Source organism: Triplophysa rosa, linkage group LG11, assembly GCF_024868665.1.
Source record: "Triplophysa rosa linkage group LG11, Trosa_1v2, whole genome shotgun sequence".
Classification (NCBI taxonomy): Eukaryota; Metazoa; Chordata; class Actinopteri; order Cypriniformes; family Nemacheilidae; genus Triplophysa; species Triplophysa rosa.
In genome coordinates this window covers 7,950,055-7,958,309 of record NC_079900.1, presented here as the reverse complement: position 1 = coordinate 7,958,309, position 8,255 = coordinate 7,950,055, and positions in this window count along the sequence as shown.

Sequence of the window (8,255 nt, the reverse complement as noted above, 5' to 3'; positions counted from 1 at the left end):
TTTATCTTAACACCTATCCTCGCCTTACTAACAGAAAACCAGAATTAATACATATAAATATGATCCGAGGGTTTTTTTTATAAAAGGCTTGTTATTGCTGCCTCGGAACATAGACCTAATAATTTGGCCGCTCCTATCCTAAGGTTACATCTAATTGTCTCTTTAATACACAAACACGGACAGTGTCGTCTCATTAAATCCGTTTGGAGTTCTTGAGTTTCGGGACTGAATGAATTATTCCTCGCCTCTCAATATGACCGCGCACCCTTTGCCAGTTCAAAATGAGGGTATGGTTACATGCAGCCTATATTTCTACAAAGGGCTGAAGCAGCCAGACTTATGATGACAGTTTGCAACACAGAAACAACATTGTAATGGGTAATTGGCAACACAAAGACTAATCAAGCACGGGTGATTGCCGGTTTTTTTTTTTTTCTATCGCAGTGCTTGTATCAATTTGCAACTTAATGGAAAATCCATTTGCATTGGAATCGGTAATGTGTGCTTTCTCTCTTTCTCTATGGGTCAGTGGCGATCCCAAGGTCAGGGCTGGTTTTCAGCGCTGGGACTGAGGGAGTGGTAGTGTATAAAAATATAAAGGCCTTGCGCTTTGATTCCTGCGAGGACCGGTCAAGAATAACAATGCATTACAGCTCACAACAGACACTGAAAGTTGCCACATGTCGTAATATCCCACTGGAGACTCTCTGAGCTTCAGTGTAATAGCGCCCTCTATGGATCTTATTTATAAGTGCAATCAAATAAGAAACTGAGCCAAACCCTAAACTTTGAGAGCGGGGAGAATGTAAATTGTTTACACTGCATACATTAAAACGCAGATATAACAAAATATATATTATATACTTATAATAACAAATAAAACTACAGGTCAAGGGCAGGCAGACCTAGAGAAAGGAAAAGAAGAAAGTTTGTCCACTGCACTGGTGCAGGTGTTTGATGTCACAGCAGCTGGTGAGGTGGGCCACCTGTCTTCCGAACTCCTGCATCCCCCCCATCCTCTCTGCTGTCTCCATAGTGACAGATGGAGTCCAGAGGTTCTGATGTATTCTCAGCGCTCCTCCTCACGGTCTGGTCCATTCCAGCATGCTCATTTGGACTCGACAAGGTAGCAAAGGTTAACTGCTTACAGGAAGGGTCAAGACCGAATGAATGAACACAGAGACCCACACTTGAGCAATTAAGGAGCATAAATTGATTTATGGTCACGTCTAGCAAAGGGAAGAAATGTCTCCTTCACAGCATGTTTATAGCTGTTCTTTTCTATCGAGTAAAAACATCACTTCTTTTCCATACAATTTCTTTACTTTCTTTCAGGAGTAACATTTTAAATAAGGTTGATATATAAATTATGATTAGGAATGTGTTTTAGTTTATTCTTTCTCTTTCTGAATATGAGTAGATCCAAAATGCAGGCAGCATGTAGAAATCAATGTGTCGGTGGTCTTTTTTCTCCTGGGACTAATATGTGTGTCACAGTGCAGTAGACTTTACATCCTCAAAGCTGATTGGATTGTTGCTCGTCCTGAGGATGATCGGTCACAATCCTGTAAATCACTCAAATCCATGTATCCTATAGGATTTAATAACGTTAATTTACTGGTCTTCAACCAAAAACCGAAAAAACCTTATTGCATGTTCATTTGAACCCACCGCATTCATGTCGACTAATATCTACTAGCTCGACATGTGAGGGAAGACACTCAACAGCAGCCAGATGAACATCAATGACTGCTGCCTCTGTGGGGAGAAAACAAGTGCATACAGATGAGGCAATAGAAAGCCCTTAATAAACAAGGAAATAAATAAATAAATATCCAGGCAACCCTAAAGGGTCTGCGAGACCTACATCTGTCTCATTGTCACAAGTATCTCAGTTCAGCCCCGTTCCAGTTTTTTCCAAACGTGTTTGGAAGAGCCTTTGTTACCGATAGGTCTGAGTTATAACTAAGGCGGCCATCTTTGCAATGGCTATGGAACTGCTTCACTTCTCCTTGCGTCCATCAACACGGCTCCCCCCGGATCCAAAATGGCACATTAACCAATCCCCACCCGTCCTATAAAATAGAAATACTGCAGTACCGGCCGAAACAGCTAGACAATTTTTTCATAAGAGCTGTGGGTTTGCAGCCAAAAGCAGAATACCCTTAACCCCTTTATGACAATAAAACCAGATAGTCAGCCATTTTGGATCAAATGGATTCATGTTTACCAGGCTCGAACCGATTCAACTAGCTAAGATTCCCATTGTACGGAATGTCAGTCTGTGAGAATGGGAATGACCACAGGGCCTTACAGTCAAGGCCATATCTCCATGACAACAGTCAGTCGGGGCCACTGCAAGGCATGATGGGAGATCAGCATATGACTTGTTTTTAAAGGTTGAGAGAGATAGTTGGAGACCAGGATATCACGTACCTAAATCAAATTTCTACGGACGGTTCCAAAGCAACAACATAAACTAAAAAGTTACTGCGCATGCACACGTTTGTGGACAGAACTTAACTTCCGTTACACATCCGCCAACAATCGAGTGCTTGTAGATTATTTCTGATAAGCAAAAGAACCCGAGAAGAACCATTACTTGGCTAAACTTGCCTCTCCAATATTTTGAATTTAGACTGTGATACCAAGCTCATCCGTCACATATGGTTTCTTTAAATGCGACAAAGATACACGACCAAATCAACAAATAGTTTTTTTTAAATAAAATTAAACTACAACATAATTCAACAAATCGTTAATTTAAAACAATTATTATACAATAAAATAAAAATGTAAATTAATATTCATATAAATAAATTTAAATATAAATAGTTATAGTTATATTATTAGCTACTAGCCAGACCGATAAACAAACACAGATCAGAAGTTAAAGGGGTCATTTGACATGGCTAAAATGAATATTATCGTTTGTTTTAAATGTAATGCAATGTGTATACACGATTTAAGGTTTAAAAAATGCTGTATTTTCCACATAGCGTGCATGTTTGTACCTCCTCTTTGCCCCGCCTTTCTGAAACGGATTTTTACAAATCTCATCGCTCTGAAAAACGAGGTGTGCAATGATTGGCCAGTTAACCAGTGCGTAGTGATTGGTCGAATACTCCAAGTGTGAAGGAAATGTAAAATTCGTCATTGCTGTGAGATTGTGTCGAAAAAAAACATGCCAATGTATTTCTATGCATTCATACGATCTCATTATTATGTTTTGGTGCGATTTGCTATCACACGAGTGACGGTTATGTTTAGGGGTGGGGCTTTAGTGTTGCTTCTTCTAATTGTTACAAATTCATACGAATGAGCTACCTCGTAAAGAAGTTACGAACTTCGTGAGATCGGACTGGGTTTTTTCATGTTGCATGTTAACTTGAACACCGGTTGAACTTGACTTTGCAAAAAGTATGTGCACACCTAAACCAAACTAGTTGTTAAGCATTTAATTTCCAACTCATAGTGAAATGTTTGTCACCGTGGCTCTAAAATCGTTTAGGAAATGCTGTGCATGAAATCTATTTAAAATGGGGTGTCTACATACCTGTGCCCATTTAATCTAAATGGTGAACACAGAACTGCATAATACCTGTCAAAACGTACTGTACAATCACTCTTCAGCAGCCTTCTGAAATCAAATGCCAACAGTTCAGCGTTCCTGGCAAACCATTACTTAAAAAAACATCACAATCAACTGATTTAGAAAGAAACAAGTATGTTGTAATTATAAAGCTGGCAGAGACACTTTGTAACCACCGTCATTTCTGTTTTTTTTTTCTTTTTTTCCCCGTGTAAAGAGTCAGGGGACTCTCCCACACACCGACGAGTGTGTAATAAATCCACAGAGATAGTTTGGACAAATAATTGAACCGTTATCATTCACAACTTAATTACACGCTTAGGGAGTAACAGTGAGCGCAGAGAGAGAGAGAGAGAGAGAGAGAGAGAAAGTTTCATAGTCACTAAATATAATGCATGACAACGTAAGACATATGATCAGGCTATTTAAAAGCTCACAAACACACTTACTGGCAGACAGGATCAATTTCAGGTGAACTGTGAGTTTGTTAGCGGGCACCACACTCAGGTGAATGCAGGTGCACGGCATCGCTACAGCGTGACGCTAATCAGCTGTTGGCAACGCTGGCCAAACGGGTGGTCTGAGTCTGGCACGGCAGCATCTCAGGACTGCGGAGCTCGGTTTGAAGTTTAATGATGCCAGCTGCCGGCGCTGCCAGCCTAGAGGCACTAACGATCAGGCGGTGCCAGCGCAGAGGCACCTGGACGCTCGGCACCACGCAGCACGGACGGGGAGGCGGGGCCGTCACGAGCCCATGATGGGGCCGTACGGCGCAGAGGGGCCCGTGCGCTCTTTGAAGAGTAACCCCCCTCTCCATTTCCATATTTCATTACACGCAGCTGAGCGACAGAGCCCAAGCCAGATGTTCTATTTTGGGCTATTTAAATTTTGACTTGCTTTTCCCGACGTCTGTTTGTGAAGAAGAAAAAGATGGAGGCATTTCAATCAGCAACAACAGCACAGATGCCAAGTCACTTGGAAGGATGTTGGGGTGGATGACTATTTCTGTTTTTCACACAATCAAAGTTGATTTTAATCTAGGAACAGACTGACAAAGCAGAGAGAAATTTAACCCTGTTTAACTTTATCGGTCTGTTTCCCAAAGTCTGTGGAGGGGTGTTTTCACGTGTAACACACACACATTCATTTAGTAACTTATAAAGGATATCTCATAGATTGCAATGCAATACCATTTCTTTTTCCTCAGATCTAAACATAACCCTTTATGAGACATGTGAATAACAAGATGAGCTGATTAAGGAAAAATTGAAATATCAAAAATTCTCTCATAATTTACTCACCCTTATGCCATTTTAGCTGTACTGACTTGTGTTTTTCAACTCATCATTTTATATGAAAATGTTATTATGTAACTTCTTATATGGGATCCAAAACAATTGAAGCTACAAAAATCACATTGATCCATCATTAAAGGGACAGCTCACTCACAAATTGCTCACCCTCAGATTGTTCCAAACCTGTATAAATTTCTTTGTTCTGCTAAGGAAGATATTTGGAAGAATGTCAGTAACCAAACAGATCTCATCCCCCATTGAGTCCCATAGTATTTATTTTCCCTACTATGGCAGTTAATGGTGGATGATCAGCAGAACAAAGAAATGTATACAGGTTTGGAACAACCTGAGGGTGAGTAAATGATGACAGAATTTTCATTTTTGGGTGAACTATCCCTTTAATGTGTCAAATAATCCCAAATACTCCAATGGGTCAAACAATACATCTGTGAACGAAAGTAAACATATAAAACATATATTTAAACAAAAACACAGATCGGCATGACAGATACAGCAGACAGAATGATTTAACTTTGTCTTGAGACAATTTGATTAGAAATGTCTGAGGCACATTAGAGCACAGACATCGCTGAGATATCTCTAATGGAGACATAAGTGAGATTACTGGTATCTCCATCAATCCTGGAGAAACAACTTGGATATTAAGGAGATCTAATTTGTGAATCCTGTGGGAGTACAGGAAATACTCTCACTTACACCCTCCATTATCACATTAACACGTTACAAATACTCACTTCCTCTATTCCACAGGGACCTGTTCCTGTGCAATTCACAAAACAGCACATTCAAACACATAACACTGATTTCATTTCTCTCCAGGCTAATGCACTGACTCACCCAACTGCTATTAATATGGATTTGGTCCTGAGATCATGCAGTACCCAATACCGCTCTAAACTACAGGGACACGGCTGACCTTTGTTGGAGTGTGTCTAGGAAGACATGGAAGTAGCGGGGCAAAAAAAGAATAAAGGGGCGTGTTCTCATTTTCATGACTCATCGACATCATATAAAATAAGCAATTTCAAAACATTGTTTTCCTTCATGTTTAAGGTAAAACATCTTATCTGGACATAATCTAGACATATTCAGAGGCAGAGAAAACTGTGTGCCTGAAGCAGAGATAGGTGCTGTCAACACTTGAGGCCATCCATCACTGTAACCCAATCATCTTTAAGAGCTCGATTTAATCCAATCAACCACAAACTCACTCGGTTCATAATCCAATCGAAACAGGCCATTCCCCATCGACACTCCCCACCTGTCAGCACTACTGAGCATGTGCCAAATGAGATCTCATTGGTTTGTGGATTATTAGTGATTTTAGATTATCCAGAGGGGAGTGAAGGCCCTCATGAAACAGGTTGGGTCATAAAAGGTCATGTGCCTATCACAAGTAATGACTTGCATTAAAATTCAGACTCACAATGACAACACAAAAGAGATAAAAGAAAGCATATCATCTTTTAACCAAAATGTGGCAGGTTTTAATCTAAAAATAATGGATTGGATAAAAACATTTTTAAATCTTGAAATTATGCACGATAAATATTGGAAAGATAGATCTTTAAAGGAATATTTTTAACCTACTTTCAACCAAGACTGGTTGCCCACTGAAGCTAAGCAGGGCTGAGCCTGGTCAGTACCTGGATGGGAGACCTCCTGGGAAAGCTAGGTTGCTGCTGGAAGAGGTGTTAGTGAGACCCTGTGGTCTGTGTGGGTCCCAATGCCTCAGTATAGTGATGGGGACACTATACTGTGAAAAGTACCGTCCTTCGGATGAGATGTTAAACCGAGGTCCTGACTCCCTGTGGTCATTAAAGATCCCATGGCACTTCTCGTAAAGAGTAGGGGTGTAACCCCAGTGTCCTGGCCAGATTCCCTCCACTGGCCCTTGTCAATCTTGGCCTCCTAATAATCCCCACCCTCTGAATTGGCTCTATATCTCTCTCCTCTCCACATATAGCTGGTGTGTGGTGAGCGCACTGGCGCCTTTGTATATGCGGCTGCCATCACATCATTCAGGTGGATGCTGCACACTGGTGGTGGTTGAGGAGAGACCCACCTCATATGACTGTAAAGCGCTTTGGGTGTACAGCAATACACAAAGCGCTATATAAATGCCTCATTCATTCATTCATTCATTCAAGTTTGACCAATATAGAATTTATCTATAGAATAATCTTATCTAAAGAATTGTCTATAGAATAATTGACGGTTTCAAAGTAACAACATAAACAAACATTACTGCACATGCGTGCTTTTGTGGCCCAAACTTAACTTCCTGTACACATCCACAAAGAATACAGTCCCTGTAGATTATTTCTGATAACAAGCAAAAGAAATAACAAGTAAATTACATTAGCTAGCAAATTAAAAGTATGTCTAGACAGTATTATTTTGGGTTACCAATAGAAGAATCGTTACTTGGCTAAACTTAAATGCGACAAAGTTACACGACCCATGCAACAAATTGTTTATTTAAAGGTGCAGTTTGTAACTTTTTTGTCCAACTATTTGTAAATCATGATAAAATGGCAGTCACCTGTCAATGACATCATATCCGCGTTACGAAAGACAGATGGAAACCCTGCAACCTTCAGTGGAATGCAGGAAAGGAGACTAGAGGCTGTTATATGATTGGCTGAGGTGCCTCACGTGATTCATGTAAACCGCTATGCTTTCTCCAGACCTTGCATCTCCCTAATAACACTGGCGTTACCCTCGGTTTTCACTTTTACTGCCATAGAAACCATGACAACACAGTCTCGTGGACAAATGTGAAAGTATTAGTTTGTAGCTACTATCAAGCAACTCTCTTGTTTTGCGCAGTCGTCATGGAGCACAATTATTCTTTACCGTTTGCAGCTGGTTCTTTCAACAAAGACATACGAGTAAACCAAATGACCCAAGAAGAGTTTGGGACAAGAACATATAATCGAAAGAGATAAAACTAGGATCAATATCAGTGTGGCATTTCCTAAATAGAGAGAGCTAAATGGAGAGTTTTACTAGACAGGTGAGCCACTGTTTAGATTCCTTTACTGACATAAAACGTATTATTATTATTATATCGATCAACAAGGTTAGTCTTATTGTTTGAATGTCATTTTCTTAATTTAGCACGAGTGTCATGTACAGTATATATGTATTGAACAAGCAGTTATCGTTTTTAGATCGTCTGACTAAATATCAATTCATTTTATGAATTACATCTTATGCGTCTAAAATTCATTATAATGAAATAAAATCATGTCATCAAACGCAACATTCATAAAACTTTCTTACTTTACATCATCCATAAACATTATTTCCCATTCACGTCTGATTGATTATTAGCGGTGGAG